The sequence below is a fragment of the Acinonyx jubatus genome, chromosome D1 (assembly GCF_027475565.1).
Source record: "Acinonyx jubatus isolate Ajub_Pintada_27869175 chromosome D1, VMU_Ajub_asm_v1.0, whole genome shotgun sequence".
Taxonomy (NCBI): Eukaryota; Metazoa; Chordata; class Mammalia; order Carnivora; family Felidae; genus Acinonyx; species Acinonyx jubatus.
The window spans coordinates 60,791,198-60,807,542 of record NC_069390.1 but is presented as its reverse complement, the minus strand read 5'-3'; the positions used below and the strand labels follow the sequence as shown (position 1 = coordinate 60,807,542).

The 16,345-nt window shown below is 47.2% G+C and overlaps 1 protein-coding gene across 5 annotated transcripts in view; it reads left to right on the top strand.

Moving 5' to 3' along the window:
• The window catches only part of TENM4 (teneurin transmembrane protein 4), a 2,866,770-nt gene that overhangs the window by 2,466,398 nt on the left and 384,027 nt on the right, over positions 1-16,345 (top strand). The gene's annotated exons all lie outside the window — the stretch shown is intronic.

Genomic DNA, 16,345 nt, shown 5'->3' with positions numbered 1-16,345 from the left:
AGTATGTGTGGGGTAGAGAAATCCAGAGCTGCACCTGGGCTGGAATGAAATATCTTATCATCATCATCATAGCAGCCAAGTGCTAAGTCTGTTCTAAGTATTTTACACATATTAACTTATTCAATCCACCCAGTACCCCTGTCTACTAGGGGCAGTGACTATAACTACTTCACGTAAGAGGCACAGGGGGTTGAGTAACATGTGCAGGGCACACGGCTGGGCAGTGATAGAGCTGGGATTTGAACCCTAGCATTCTGGTTCTTAGCTACTACGTATGACTTTCCGTCTGCTGGGGAATGTCCTCTTCTGTAAGCTGCGGACGGAGAGAATGTGCATTCAGCATTCGGGGTCTCCATGACTTTTTTGAGATGAGAAGGGACTTTGCATTAGAAACACCATACTAGACAAATCTGGGCTGGTGCTGGCTAGTACGGGCCAGGCTGGGCCCCAGCTGCCGTGACCCTGCTGTGTTCCAGCCCTGGAGAGGAGTGCATAGCCCCGGTTTACTTCCTCTCCTGGCTGGAGGAGCCAGAAAGACTGCTACAGTGAACTGAGGTTAACAACCCAAAACCCCCAGAATTAACAGAGTGACAAGCAGTTTCTTAATGAAACCGAATATAGAGCCACAATCAAGAGAACAAAGTGAGTGGCCCCAAGAAGCCAGGACTGCAGTGAGCCATGTGTAACACTAGCCAGCAGAGGGGCCAAAGGCCAGAGCTTCCCCACGGAGAAGACAGGCCCAGGGCTCTGTGGGAAGGTGGAGAGGCTCTGCTGAGTCTGTGTGAGCCCACCGTGGTGCCGGGGCAGCCTAGGAGGTGTACTGTTCCTTCCTCTGTTCCTGGTGGTGGCTGGGAGGGTAAACAGAACCTCCTCGGCTAGAGTCTGGGGCTCCCAGGGCAGGGCCGATAAGAGCATTCTAAGAATGTCATCTCTGTGTCGTGGGCAGTGGGGAAAGACCAGGTAGAAGGAAGGGGGCTCCTGGAACAGGAGATTGAAGGGCTCATCCCTCATACCTAACGGTCCCTCGCTAAGGAGCACGCGGCCTGGCCTAGGGCCAAGGGCAGAGCTGTTCAGTGTTCCTATGTTTGCTGGAGAGTTTTGTGTTGGATCGGGGTGCCCTGTGGGGGTTGGGGGAAGAATGGTACACGCTGACGTGGGATTTGTGCCAACAGGCATCTTTGATCCCAGGCACTGGGGTTCATGCTGCAACATATTTTTGCTTCAGCTGGAAGCTTGGTTTGATCAGAATCCTCTTAGCATGGGGATTGGCATTCCTTAAACATGTGGAATTCATCCAACAACATTCCCTCCTAACTGTGGGGTAGTTATTCATTTCCTTGTCTGTCTCACCCTCGGGATACGCAGAGAATTTAAGGCAAACCTTTGCACTTTGAGTCAAAAGACGTAGGCTGCATCTAAGCCCTGCCTCTTGGTAGCTGTGCGACTTTGAAACAAGGAACTTCACCTCTGTGAACATCAGTCCTCTTATCTAATACAGGACCATGACATAGTTACTCAGAGGTGTTTGTTCCGTTAATCAGTCATTATTTATTAAGTGCCCACTGTTTGCAAGGCTCAAAGTTTGAACAATGCTGAACGAGATGGACGTGATCCCTATCTCCATACAGTCTGGAGCATGTAATTAAGCAACTACTGAAATATAAATACAATATAAATATCACGTTGATACCTTTCCAAAAAGAGTAGAGGCTGATGAATTTAAATCACACACACATGTAGAAGAAATTTATAAGCTCCGAAATACTGTTTAAACATTAGCCATTATCCTTGTTGTTCTCATGACATTTCCTCTTTTTTCTTTTTAAGTTTATTTATTTATTTTGAGAGAAAGAGAGAGAGGGAGAGACGGAATTCTAAGCAGGCCCCGCACTGCCAGCGCAGAGTCTGACCGGGGGCTCAAACTCAAAAACCGTGAGATCATGACCTGAGCCAAAATCAAGAGCTGGATGCTTAGCCGACTGAGCCACCCAGGAGCCCTTTCCTCTTATTTTTAAAGGTAATTCAATGATCTGAGCCCCACTTTCCTCATCTGTAACATGGGAATTATAATATATGCATTAGTTAGCCTTTCCATGTAATATACCACCACAAATCATAGCAGCTTAAAATGACCATTTATTGGTTTCTAAGAGTCAGTAATTTAGGCTGGGCAGAGCTAGGTGGCTCAGCCAATTTTACTCTGAGCTCACTCATGAGGCTGCAATCTCCAGGGGTCTCATAGGCTCAGCCCTCTGCCTCTAGCAACAAGCTGGCCAGCCTGAGTCTCTTTATATGATAGATGTTTTCCAAAAGTAGCCAGAGAAGGCAAACCCAAAACTCAAGGGTATTTCACGCTTCTGAATCCCGTTTGCTAATGTCCCCTGGGCCCCTCGGCCAGTGCAAAATGGACAACCCGGGAGTCAGTGTGGGAGACTGCACAAGGGTAAAATACAGGGAGGTGTCATTGCTATAGTAGTCTCCCACCACACTTAACGTCCCCAGTTATCCCAAGGACTTTGTGATCGTTATGTGATACCACACCGGTGGTGTTTGTTGTACCTGCACATAGTACATGATTAAGAATTGTTAAGTGACTACGGATCTGAGCAGCTCACTACGTTATTGGGGGGAAATACATGATGCAGAAAATGAGCAGCTAATGATTGGTCAAAAACAAACCCATGTAAAGTATGGCAACGTGGCTAGAAATACTAAGATGTCAGAGCATCGCTGATACTGACACTGCATCGCAGCTTTTAACCCTGGTATTTTAAAGAGTGATCTTGATCAAAAGGAACTTTTTCAGAGAAGGATGGCCAGGGTGGAAGGAAGGTGAGTGGGCACTGAATTAGGAGAAGGCACAGGGCCATTTTTCCTGTATTATCTTGTAACATCTATTATCGTTATTTATTGAATACTTATTTATGCACCAGGTACAGAATTAAAGAACATTCCCAAGGTGTGCCTCATGTCAGCCTCAGGACAGCCATGTAAGATGTTGGACTCTATCTTCATTTTACAGATGAGGAAACTGAGTCTCAGATAGTTTCTTTGTTCAGAGTTGCACAGGAAGTACCTAGTAGGTTCAGGATTCAAGCCCCGGTCTTCTGGACTCACAAAACCTATTGTTATCATTGAAGTTTCTATAAAGGTAATTGTAGCTCACAGGCAGTTGTAAAAGATAATACAGAGGTATTCTGGGTACTCTTTACCCAGGTTTCCTGCAGCAGTAACATTTTGCACAACATCAGTAGGAGAGCAGATATCACAACCAGGATGGGGGCATTGGTACAATGCATTCATTATATGTAGATTTCCCCAGTTTTACATGTGTCCTACTGGTGTGTATGTGTGTGTTTACTTCTGTACTGTTTTATCACCTGTAGCTTAGTGTGTCCAGTCAAGATAGCGGACCTTTCCAGCACCACAGGATTTCTCACACTGCCCTTCTATAGCCATACCCACCTCCTTCCCACCCCTGCCCCATCCCTAACCCCTTGCAGCTGCTGATCTGTTCTCTATTTCCAACATTTGGTCATGTCAAAAATGTTACACAAATGGGATCACATAAGACATAATATTTGTGATTGTGTTTTTTTTCACTCGGCATAATTCTCTCGAGAGTCAATATCGTTAGTCATTCATTTTTCTCACTGAATAGTATTCCATGGTGTTCCCTTTATTTAACCATTTGCCTGTCGGAGGACATCCGGACTGTCCAGTGTTTTTGCTATAATGAGTTAAGCCTCTACAACCATTGTTGTACAGGTTTTTGTGTGAGCATAGTTTTCACTTCTGAGAAGTAAACACTCAAAGCGCAGTCATTAGATTGTGCAGTAATTGCGTGTTTATTTCCATGAGAAAGTGTCAAAATGTTTTTGAGGGTCTGTACTAATTTATATTCCTCCCAGAAATGTGTGTGCACTTCAGTTTCTCTGCATCCTTGCCAGCATTTAGAGTTATCACTATTCTTTCTTTTAGCTACTCTGATGGGTACGTGGGGATATTGTAGTTTTCATTTGTATGTCCCTGACGGCCGGTGATGTTGAGCATCTTTTCACGTGCTCATTTGCCATCTGTGTATCCTCCCCGGTGAATATCTGCTCGTGTCTTTTGGCCATTTTCTAATTGGGCTGTTTGAGGGTTTTTTGTTGTCATTGTTGTCGTTGTTGTTGTTGTTTTTTACTGTTGAGTTTGGAGAACTCTTTGTGTACTCTAGATGCTAGACCTTTGTTGGATATACAGTTTGCAAATATTTTCTTTTCATCCTAGTAACGGAGTCTTCCACAGAACCCAGGTTTGAATTTCAGTGAAGTCCAGTTTATCAATTTTTTTTTTCTTTTTGGGTTGTGCTCTTCATGTAAAGCTCGTGTTTTTTTACCACTGTGCTCCACTGCTTTCTGAAGCCTGAGAAAGAGAAATCTTATTCTGGGGTTAGAGCGGGGGCAGGGCAAGGGATTAGGCTTGTTTGCGAGGTTCTAAGGCAGAGTTAGGACCAGCAAGAAGCCTCTGGAAATCGGTAAATTCTAGCTTTTGCCATCAGAAAGACCCTTCGAAGGGGCGTCTGGGTGACTCAGTCGGTTAAGCGTCCGACTTCGGCTCAGGTTATGATCTCGCAGTCCGTGAGTGCTGACAGCCCAGAGCCTGGAGCCTGATTCCGATTCTGTGTCTTCTTCTCTCTCTCTGCCCCTCCCCCGCTCGAGCTCTGTTTCTCTCTCTCTCAAAAATAAATAAAACATTAAAGAAGAAGAAGAAGAAGAAGAAGAAGAAGAAGAAGAAGAAGAAGAAGAAGAAGGAGAAGAAGAATTATTAACCTTTGAAGGCCACTGCTTAGAGGATGAAGTGTGTCAGGAGTGAATGCCCCATCATCCGAGATCAAGCAAAACCTTACTGGTGTTCATGTGGACTCACAGCAGGATTCCAAGCTTCAGATGGGGCTTGGGTGACTAATATCCTTTATGTTCCTCTCTAATTCTAAGACTCTAGGAGAGTGGTATCTGAATGACCCCTGCCTGACCTTGTGTGTCTAACAAATACATCGACCAGAGACCATCCAGGTTGATACATTTGGAAAGGCTTTCCGTGGCCATCTGGCTGTCTCCAGTTTGGGGCAGGTTGAGCCAGACTCAACAGGAGGTGGCCATTGAAGCCACAAGGTCTGCGAGTTTTCCTGCCTAAGGGTAGAGTACACAGTAGCCAAAGGCTTGAAGGGCCCAGGCTCGGAGGCTGGGGCCTGTTCCTGCTCTCTCCTCATCCTGGGGCCAGCCACCTGGCTGCCTGCCCCACCTCCACCCCAGCAGCCTCTTCTTCATCCAGACCATCAAGGAGAATCCCTTTCCTTGCAGCACTTATGAGACTTAATTACCGATGGCGAGGTCCTTTGAGGCCTTGGATGAAAGGGATACGAGCAGCTCAAGGCTTGATTAGGCGTGTAGGACTCTGGGCACAATTAGCTCCGTGAGAGCCTGGCCCTGCCTTTATCTGTCTCCAGCTCCGTGTGACTTACAGCAGCTAATTATTGAAATAAAAATTGCCTGACCACCCAGCTGCTGGAAAGAGGGCCCTAATATCTATTAAGTCTGCCTTTAATTATTGGAAATGGTGGCAGCTTCAGGCAGTTAGGGTTTTCCCATCATTATGGGCCTTTCCCTCCACCTCTTTGAGGCTTGCATACACAGAGATATAAGTGAAATTCTGCCAAAGCCACTTCTTTCTCCCTTGCTTTGCAACTGGGCATCCCTTTCTGGGATACCTTTGTGAACAAACTTTGTCTGCTGCAAGGACCCCTCTCGATTCCTCCCCAAAGGGCTTTGCGATCATTGCACTACAGAACTTGAAGCCTTTGACAGAGTACTTTGAATTCAACGTGTGTGTGTGTGTGTGTGTGTGTGTGTGTGTGTACATAGAGGCAGTCCTCAGGCGTGGATTACCTGGGATGACCCTCACACCACCCCAATATGCAGAGGAGAAAACTGAGGTTATGAAGGGAAACATAAACCCGGCAACTCCTGTCTCTTTACTTGCTGGTGTGGCCATCACCAAGTCACAGCCGCCTGAGAGCTTTCTTCTTTCTATGGACACAGAGCCCTGGGCAGAGCAAGAGGGCACAAGCAGTGGCTACCTTCACAAATCTGCGGGGCTCTTGTGGGATGGACGGAGTTAGTGTAACAACTGAGAGACTCACTATTTCCAGAGCCCGGAGTCAGTCCTTGCTACCTGTGGTGCCAGTTTTCTCCTCCAGCTCTCCCTCCAGAGTGGAGGCCTAACACAAGAGCCCCAGGTAATTACGGGTTTAAGCCTCGGACACAGGAGGGGATGTGCAATTAATCAGCCCGACTGCCTCTCCCCTCCCTCTGATGATCTCATACTGTGGTCCCAGAATAAGAAGCCCATAGAGAATCAGAAATATGTGCAGGGCCTTTGCACACTTTTTTGCAGAGAATTGGCATGCTGATGATAAAACTTGGGTTTGGGGCTTGGCCCTTGAATGGATTCTCCAGGGAGAAAGAGAAAGCCCCTTCTAGGGGGAGCTGAGGGGCAGAACAATTTCTCAAGGGTCATGGAGAAGCTGAGTCACAGCACATAGCCAGCACACCTGGGCTGGGTGGGTGTGCTTCCTAGAAAGCCACGTGGAGTTGAGCTGCCCAGTGGGTGCAAGAGAGGGGTGCGTGGGGGGCATTTCAGCTGCACCAAGAGGTTCCCAGGGGTTCTAGCCCACCCCACGTGAGCGGCATGTGGATGAACGTGAGCGTGCCCCTTTCCCTGTCCCCTGGTTAACTCCTGTGCAGCTCTTGGGCCTCAGCTTAGCTGTGACCTCTTTCTGGCTGCCCTGCTGCCTGCCCCACCTGAGCTGATGTCCCCTACTCTGCCTCGAGCATCTCTGTCAGTTGCTCTTTTGTGCTCACTGTGCTGGAACCATCTAGATGTGTCTGTCCCTCTAACTGTGTCTGATCCACTTCCTTGTCCCCAGCACCCCACCCCTCACCCCCAATTGGAAAGGCTTGGTGGATGGGAAAGAGCAGGCAAGGATGGATGAACCCAGGGAAAGTTCGCCAGGAAGGTGAGGGCTTGAAAATCTTGGGAGGGATGCTCGCCCTGACAAGGAGACTCAAGGACACACAGACAAGTCTGTCTTTAGGCCGGAAGGGCTGTTGCTGGGACAAAGGCGCTGGACTTCCTCCCTGGGACCCCACGGATTAGAGCTGAGGCCTTTGGAAGGAAGCTAAAAGAAGCTTCGGCTACATGTCAGGAAACACGAAACTTTCCCTGGAGGTAGTGAGGTCCCCAGATTGGGAGGTGGCATGACCACTTGGGGATGGCACAGAGGGGACTGACATCGATGGGGCATGGACCAGCTGACCTTTGATGATACTTCCAATCTTAAGATAGTAAATGCCACATTTTCTGACTCTAAGAGGTCCTCATTTATAAAGGGGAATCGTTGACTGGTAGGTAGCTCCGGGAGGGGAAGCATCTGGATGGAAGAATGTGGAAAACAGCGCCCTCATACCCCCTCCTGTGGGTTGAGGGCCTGTTGCGTCCCAGGTCCGGTGCACGCTCAGCCCTTTTGAGTGGTCTAGGCAGCTCTGGAGGGAGCTCTCTGAGCTCAGGATCGGAGGATGATGCCCATACAACAGTCACCTCCCTTCGATACCTGGCCTGTGACAGGCCCTCAAATAAAAGGGCGAGATGGCACCTGTAGGCAATGGCACCATCTGTCACCTGCTTGCCAGCCACTGATTAGGGATATCCCAGTAGCTTGGCTGGGCACACAGCCACACTCCACCGTGTTCCCAAAAAAGCCCTTTTTTTGGCCCACAACACTGTCTGGGGCCACTTCGAGCAGCAGGTATAACAGCAATCCTTCCAGAAAGTCCAGGGTAGTTGCTAACCTGGTCCATCAAAGGAATTAATACTGCTAACAAAACAGAATGAAAAAGCAAATAGAACATCTAAGGAAACTAAAATACGGGATGACCTGTGTGGGAAGCAGTATAGGTTATGAATAAAAGCTTGAGCCTTGGGGTCATATAGACCCAGGTTTGAGTCCCGGTTCTGATACCTTCTTGCTGTGGTCTTCTGGGCAAGGCACTTAACCTCTCTCAGTCCCAGGTTTCTAAGCTATAAAATAAGGGTGGGTTGGGGATATGGTGAGGATAAAATGAGGTCATGCATATAAAGACACCATTATTGTAATCACTGTGTCACTGTTTTTTATTTTTTTTAATGTTTATTTATTTACTTAGTTTTGAGAGAGAGGGAGAGAGAGAGAGAGAGAGAGAGAGAGAGAGAGAGAGAGAGCACAGGCAGGGGAGGGGCAGAAAGAGAAGGAGAGACACAGAATCTGAAGCAGACTCCAGGCTCCGAGCTGTCGATGCAGAGCCCGACGTGAAGCTTAAACCGTGAGCTGTAAAATGGTGACCTGAGCAGAAGTCGGACGCTCAAATGATTGAGCCACCCAAGTGCCCCTCACTGTGCCACTGTGTTTAAAAGCAAGACATTCCCTCAAGTGACAGGGCCAGAGAAGTGAGCTCTGGGTACCATTACAGAGAACACAGACTTAGAGCCAGATTCCGGTCTTGGCATATCGTATGAACTTGGACATCACTTTGCTACTCTGAGCTTCAGTTTCCAAATCTGTAAAGTGGGGATAACCCCTAGTTCTCTTGTGCACATGTAGCCTGACACAGTCCCCACACAGCACAGATGTCCCCTCCACTTCTGGCATCCACTTTCATATCACAGTAGGGTTTAAAACAAAGGACTTGCAACACCAAACTCTGAAGGACTAAGGAAAGTAAAAATTTATGATGGTCTTATGCACACATACACAAACAGATAATGCCCGGGACTTCTATTTTATAGAACACATTTTAGCTCTGAAATATTTATGGGCCCATCTTGACACACAAAGAGCTAAAAATATCACCATGTGCTTATGTTAAGGAAAACTTATAAAACTTTAGTCCGGTAGGAATTCAGTCAATTTCCTGGTTCGTCTCCGGCTGTTCTGTAGGTCACAAGGAAACCCAGGGTGGTAACAGCCCCCGTTTCCCTGAGGGCTTTGGCAGGGGTGAGGTTCCTTGGCAGTGAGGTATGTCTGTGCAGGTCTCCCTGCCAGTGTTCCGGGCCCCTGCCCCTCATAAATATTGCTGGAGCCGGCACGAAGGGCCCAACTTTGCTTCTTGAGTTTCTCCCCCCACACCTAAAGCTTTGTTTTGCCCATCGCCCCTTCTCTCCCGGGTCCAACACCTGTGCCATTCTTCCAGGCCAGCTCCCGGCCACCGCCACATTAGGGCTTCCAAAACCCAAGACGTGGAGGACACGTTCTCCAGGGACCTCCCATCCAGGCTTTCTGCCACATGCTCGCTTGCATTTTACTGCCCACTTAGATGACAACTGTTCATGGAAGTTGCTTTTTCTCCACCAGGCTGCTTGCTCCTCCGCTCTCAGGCTTCCCTTTCCACCTTTCTCTCTCCCTCAAGGCTGGACTCGGAGAGTAACGGGGTCTCCCTCTGGTCCCAGTTCTCATACACCTCCGGCTTCATCCGTACTGTGACTAGAACAGTGCTTTGCACACCGTAGGTTGGCAAGCCATCCATGATCCTGTTTTGGCACAGAAGAATAAAACAGAAAATGTCAGAGTCCACCTTTGAGGAAAGATGAGGCATGGTTTCTGAAATTTTTTTTTAGTTAGAAATGTGTCCATGCGTGTGTGTTCTGGATTGTGAAATGCATTTTTACTGTACGTCAGAGAAAACAGAAAGTCACATCTAGACTTCTTTTCTCTCCTTACCTCAAAACTGTCTGGCCTGGCTCACTTCTACTTGACATGTTTCGGTCATAGTTTAAATGTCACTTTCTCTGGGCAGTGGTCTCTGATCTTCTCTCCACCGTTGGCCCATCTGGCCCAGGCGAGGGGCCCCTGTGGTCCTTCCCCTGCCTCTCTCCCTGGCCGACTTGTCCACTATGTAGAAGCTCCAAGGAGGTGGAAGCTCATTTGTCTTTTTTTTTTTTTAATATAACTTATTGTCAAATTGGCTAACATACAGGGTATACAGTGTGCTCTTGGCTTCAGGGGTAGATTCCTTCCCTTGGTTCATCGCTTACATACGACACCCAGTGCTCATCCCGACAAGTGCCCTCCTCAGTGCCCACCACACATTTTCCCTCTCCCTCACCTGCCACCAACCCTCAGTCTGTTCTCTGTATTTAAGAGTCTCTTGTGGTTTGCCTCCCTCCCTCTCTGTTTGTAACTATTCTTTCCCCTTCCCTTTTCTGGTCTTCTGTTAAGTTTCTCAAGATCCACATGTGAGCGAAAACGTGAGATCTGTCCTTCTCTGACTGACTTGTTTCACTTAGCGTAATACCCTCCAGTTCCATCCACATTGCTGCAAATGGCAGGATTTCATTCTTTCTCCTTGCCAAGTAGTACTCCATTGTATAGACCGCGTGTGAGGCTTGGGACAGCAGGGTGGGAACTCAGTGCGGGAGAGAAGAGGTCAAGGGGAGGGAGGGAACAAGGAAGCCTGGCGTGCTACCACAGCACATCTTCTGCAGCGCTTAGGACAGGAAAGGTCCTCAGTAAGCATTTGCTAAATGAATTAACCTTGGTACTAGGTGTGCAGTAGCTTTCTTCTGATTCAAAACTAGGCCCTGACATTTGAAACCATGGCCTCTAGAGCAAGTCACGTAATCTTTTTTGTGAGCTTGTTATCTCATTTGCACAACAAGAATAAATAAGAGAAGATATAAAAGAGCATGTATCTAACCTGCATAATTGCTGCAGAGATTGGAAATAGTGTGTACAAAATACCCAGCACAGGAGTAGATGTTCGATACATGGTAGTCGTTCTATTGTTATTACCTCTTTTCCTGTCTGAGATCATACCCTGATCACCATCACCACCAGGGTCCCCAGCCCTGCCCACATTCTGTTCAAACCTTCCAGATCTATCTGAGCCCAGTTCTGTGTAAAAGAGGGGGAAAAAAGCCTAAAATGTAGATTTTAGAGTCACCTACCAGCTGCGTGAACTTGACCAACCACCCAGGTCATGTCGCCTGCTGTCTAAAGTGATAACTGACTAGGGCTCTTACGGGGCTGTGTGGAAGGCACTGAGGGCAGGGCTCGATGCACACATATCTCTTCCCTTTCCTTGTCCGGGGCCCACTCTCCTTCCCCATAGAGAGGCCAAGAATGACACCCGTGTCTGCATAAGGAGAAACGTGTAGAAGCGTAGGTCCTGCTTAGCAAAGCACTGGCGGTCACCTCCTCTGGCTGACACCCTGGACAGAGGGCTTCTGTCCTGCTCATCTCCGGCCCCAGGGCCCAGCATAAGTATGTATGTAACAGGTTGTGGAAATGAACTCCTCTCTGGAGACATCTTCATGGTGCTCGGGTCTTACCTGAAGAAGAGTTTCAGCAAGCCCCGCCTCAGGAGCAGGCCGGGGTCTCACACATGTTACATGGGTGCAGTTACATGATATGTTGGTCAGAAATAACAACATGTCAATAATGATGATGATGACGACACGGCTAGTAGTCACTTCCCAATCCCTTCTGCCTGTAGGGATAAGGTACATTAGTTCACAAAGCATCTAATAAAGCCAGCACCTCCAGCCTGCCCAGAGCCCCATAGCCAGGAGGTGGCTGGAGCAAGACCATGGAAGCTGGTTCTGTCACTGTGCGTGGTGGAGGGTTGTGGGAAGGAAGGTCTGGAGATGGATGGGTCCAGCTCTTGATTCGCTTCCTGGTGTCAGATGAGTGGACAAAGGGCTACGGAGCAGGGAGAGAGCAAGGATGCAGCACTGTGACCTCTTGCCTACACCCTCCTGCCCCATCTCCCTCAGGTGAGCCCGGTGAGCCAGGTATGCAGAGGCTCCGTGGCAGCAAGGGTGCAGGGTGTCTGAGAAATGGCCGGCAGCTCTGAGGGACAGAAATGGAGGGTGTGCGTCTGGGAGAAGCGAGGTGCTCTGTGGGCAGCGGGAAGGAGCGGAGGGAGGGTCAGGAAGGTCAGGCTAATAGAGTTAGGGGCAAGGGGGAGCCCCTGGTCAGCAGGGTAAGGAGGGACTGCCATGTTGAAACATGAATGTGTGCCAGGTGCCTGGGCTGCCCAGCCTGGGCGGAGAGGCCCGGGCGGGTGGGTCCGAGCTGGGCCCCCTCCCCAGCATTCCTCCACCCTCCCGCCTGGTCTGTGCGTCACTGTGCTTGGGACCCTCGCTCCACTGTCGCCTCTCACCTCCCAACCTCTTCCTCCTCTATTAAATGCCAAGCCGAGTGTGAACCATGACCAACCTCCCATCTGTTAAAAAATAGATATTTACCATTTACTGAATTACTATATTAACTCAAAACTGGGGAAAAAAATTAAAGGGGAATAAGAGCAAGGCAAATGTTCTCCCTGCCTCTGCTTTGTGACAGGGAAGCTGTGAGTTCGGGGCTGTGTTGTTAGTAATTCATAGTTACTGAGCCTTTGCCTTGAAGCCGGTGTCTTTGGTCAACAGGCACACACTGATAAAAAAAAAACATAGTCATCCACAAAGTTAACAGCCTAAAATGTGTCTCAGCCTTATTAACGTATGTTTCTGAGGGGATGTTCCTCTCCAGCTATAACTGATGCTCAGCTGGAGCCTCCTAGAGGGTGCCTTTTAAAAATAAAATGTCGGCTTTTTTTTCTGATGATAATAATGGCTAACATTTACTGAGCACCTGCTATGTATTAGGGACAATATGTACCAGGGACATGTATTAACTATTATTTAATCCTCAGAACAACCCTAAGAGGCTGATGCTGTTTTACAGATGAGGAAACTGAAGCGCAGAGAGGTTGAATAACTTGTCCCAGGTCACACAGCTGCTACATACCAGACACATACTTCAAACGCAGGCTTACTTTGAAATTTTATTTTATTTTTTTTTAATGTTTATTTTTGAGAGAGAGAGCAAGAGCGAGTGGGGCAGGGGCAGCCAGAGAGAGGGACAGAGGATCTGAAGCAGGCTCTGCACTGACAGTGGAGAGCCCGATGCTGGGCTCGAACTCATGACCCAAGCCGGAGTCGAATGCTTAACCAAGTCACCTGGGTGCCCCTTTGAAATTTTGAAAGAAGTCGTATAAGCAATGCCTTTGATTCAATTTTAGGTATATCTAATACATATTTACCTAAATCAAACTACTAATATTTTATATCACCTAAGATTGGTGAGAAGTAAAAAGTAGCTGTCAAGTAATTGTATTCATTCATTCATTCACTCCACATGCATTTCATGAGCTCTGTGGATGCCAGGCCTGCCCTCAGGGAACTGCCATCAAGGGAAAAGCAGACATGAATACAGACCATTGAGCTAGCTGGATGTACAGTGATAAATCCACATGAACAAAGGCAGAGAGGCCACAGAATTAATATCCAGGAAGGTTGCAAGTGACTCAGTGAGAAGGAAGTGAAATGAGCCAGATCAAAGATTAACCTTCCATTTTGACCAGGAGAGAAGAATTTATTCTGAGCTCCTAGAGAGGCATCAACAGGGTAGTGGAATGATCTGGGCTTAAGAAATTCATCTGGCACAACCTACCGAGGCAAAATCATCTCATGGCTGTATCCATATGCCAAGTTCAAGCCCTGGACCAGAATTCTGGGTCCACCACTCAAGATCTGTGTAACCTTAGACAATATATTTAACCTCATAATTTCTCACCTGTAATTTACAGATAGTCATAGTACCTATAACACAGAATTGAAGTGAGGATTAAAATATTACCATGTACAATATTAGTAACAGTACTCAGCAAATATTAGCTACTAAACATAATATTGGTTATTATTATGAAATCATTATTATGAATTATTAGTCCCTAGTATTAACAATGGCTAACATTACTTTAGTGCTTACTCTTAGTATATTATCATCATCATTATTGTCATCCAGGGGGGCGGGTTGGAGGTGAAGGGCCAGAGGGCACAGAGGCTAGGTGACAGTCGCCATAAATCCTCATCCAAATTAGACCAGAACAGTGCTTTGGGTCAAAAGCCAGTATTGGGTCAAGTTAGAGAGTTATCATCTGCCTTTTTAAAAAACTGAAAGAGAATGAAATAGGAAACATCAGAATACATTGTTCATCATGTGGTAACTTTGGTTTTGTGAATCTTCTTTCCATTTTATACACACAAACACACGCATTCATATACATAAATGTGTGTATCCAGTCACAACGTAAGATGTTTTTCAAATTATGGATCGCAGGCAAAAAGGTTTCACAGCCCTGGAGTAGAAAGTGTTATCACCGGTCTTCCCTCCGGCCCTGCCCCTCAGGTGCTCAGACGACCAACTATCACTGCATCAGCCAGTGTCAGAAGACTGAATGTTAAGAGACCAGAGCTCAGAAACTTGGGTTTGGGCTTCAGTAAGGTGATTTGATTTCTATGTATCTTACGTCTTTTTCCTTGTCCCAGAACTAATTTCCATGGGTATTTTGAGAACTGGGACCCAAAAAACATCACCTACACATCTTGATTGGCTCTAGCTGCCACCCTAAGGCATTGTCTGTCTAGTAATGTTGGCTTTGCTACTAACTCACCGTGTGGCCTTGGGCAGACAGCTGGATGGCTCTGGGTCACTGTTGCCCCATGTATAAAATGGGGGTGAAAATAGTTGTCTTATATGCTTTGTGGTTATTAGGGGGTACCAATGAAATCACAAATGTTTGCACTCTTTGAAAATCATGGAGAACATGTAGAAGGAGTCTATAGTAGACACTTGGGATCTGTGATAAATCCCAAAGACTCCAACCAGTTACCAGTGGTAACCTGAGACCATTCTTTTGCTAAGTGAAGTGATGCAGCTTTCCAGGTTAGGACATAATGGACCCATTTGAGTGGGTCTAGAGAGCTCTGTAACCAGATGAGCAGAGTTTGCAGTGGAACCAGGCTGAGACCTTCCCCAGGAGATGGCCTTTTAGGTCTTGGTAGGGAAGAGGGCATCTTCGGCCAAAAGGATGCCTCATCTGTCCATGACCGAACGAAGAACTTGGAAACACCCACCCATCAGACCAAAGCTAACCTTCAGTGTGTTTTGTTTGGCCTACAAAGTGTTTTGAGATTTGAAGAAATCATGGATAGAATCCAAAAATCACACATTTTGTGTCTAAGTCCAAATTTCTAACTTGTCTTAAAAATGAATAAGCCACCCTGTACTGCTTGCTACATTGCAGCCCTGCAGGCACTGAGTGCCCAACGGTCCTCTTGGCAGGCCCGGCCCTCGCCGCCGTCTGTCAGAGACCCCACCCCAGGCACGGAGCCTCCACACCAGCGTGGCACCATTGGTCATAGCTCTTGCTCTGTTGCTTTTCTACAGGACAGTTGCACAGTTTGTATATCCACAGGGCTCTAAGAAGTGGAACAGTGAAAGAACTGAGAAAGCTGTATGCGTCAAGAAAAATAAGAGCTCTCATCAAGCCTTGCTCAGGATATTCTGTTTTCCTCCTGTGCTTATCTCCTGGCTCTTGTATGGGGCTGCATTTGCTATTCCAGAGCCAAAGGAAGACATTTAGAAGGAAGAAGGGAGTGCTATCACGGGTATAAAAAAAATCCCAGGATGTCCGTTTAGAGCAAAAAGGTCCAATGGGGAAAAGAAAAAAAAAATGATATCAGGAGCTTCCCACCAATCAGACACCCTGGCAACACCCAGGCAAATGGGGCTGACACTGTGGCTTCCCCAGGTGCTGATGGTGTCCCTGTTGAGGCTTGTAGGTCTGGACGTGAGGGAGTTCTCAGATTGCCATGGTGGCCAGGGTCAGCCTAGCTGGAAGGACACTTTTGTGTAGTGGAAGGAAGGGGACTCATGGAAGTGTGATAGAATAGAAAAACTCCAGTTTTAGAGCCTAACAGACCTGGGTTCAGATCTGGGCTTTATTACCGCCTCAGTGACCTTGAAGGAGGTTCTGAACCTTGGTTTTCTCATCTGTCAGATGGGGATTGGTTGGCCAATTAAATAAACAAATGTATATTAGATGCACCAGGCTCTGGAGTGAGCAAAAGAGCTAAAGTGCCTGCTCTCATGGAGCTTACTTATTAGTGGGAGAAAACAGACAATTATCAAGTAGTTGTTTAATTATCTGGTCATGATACATGTGAATTGGTTATTTATACTCTGACTCATTTCCAAAAAAGGTTGGAAACAAGAATAACATCTCAGGCCGTGTGACCATGTAATGAGATAGTGTGTGCTAAGTGCTTAGCCGCATGCCTGCGTTGTTTTTCATTTCAAAAAATCTTTTTTTTTAAATTTTTTAATGTTTTTATTTATTTTTGAGGGGGGGGCAGACAGCATGGGAGACACAGAATCCCAAGC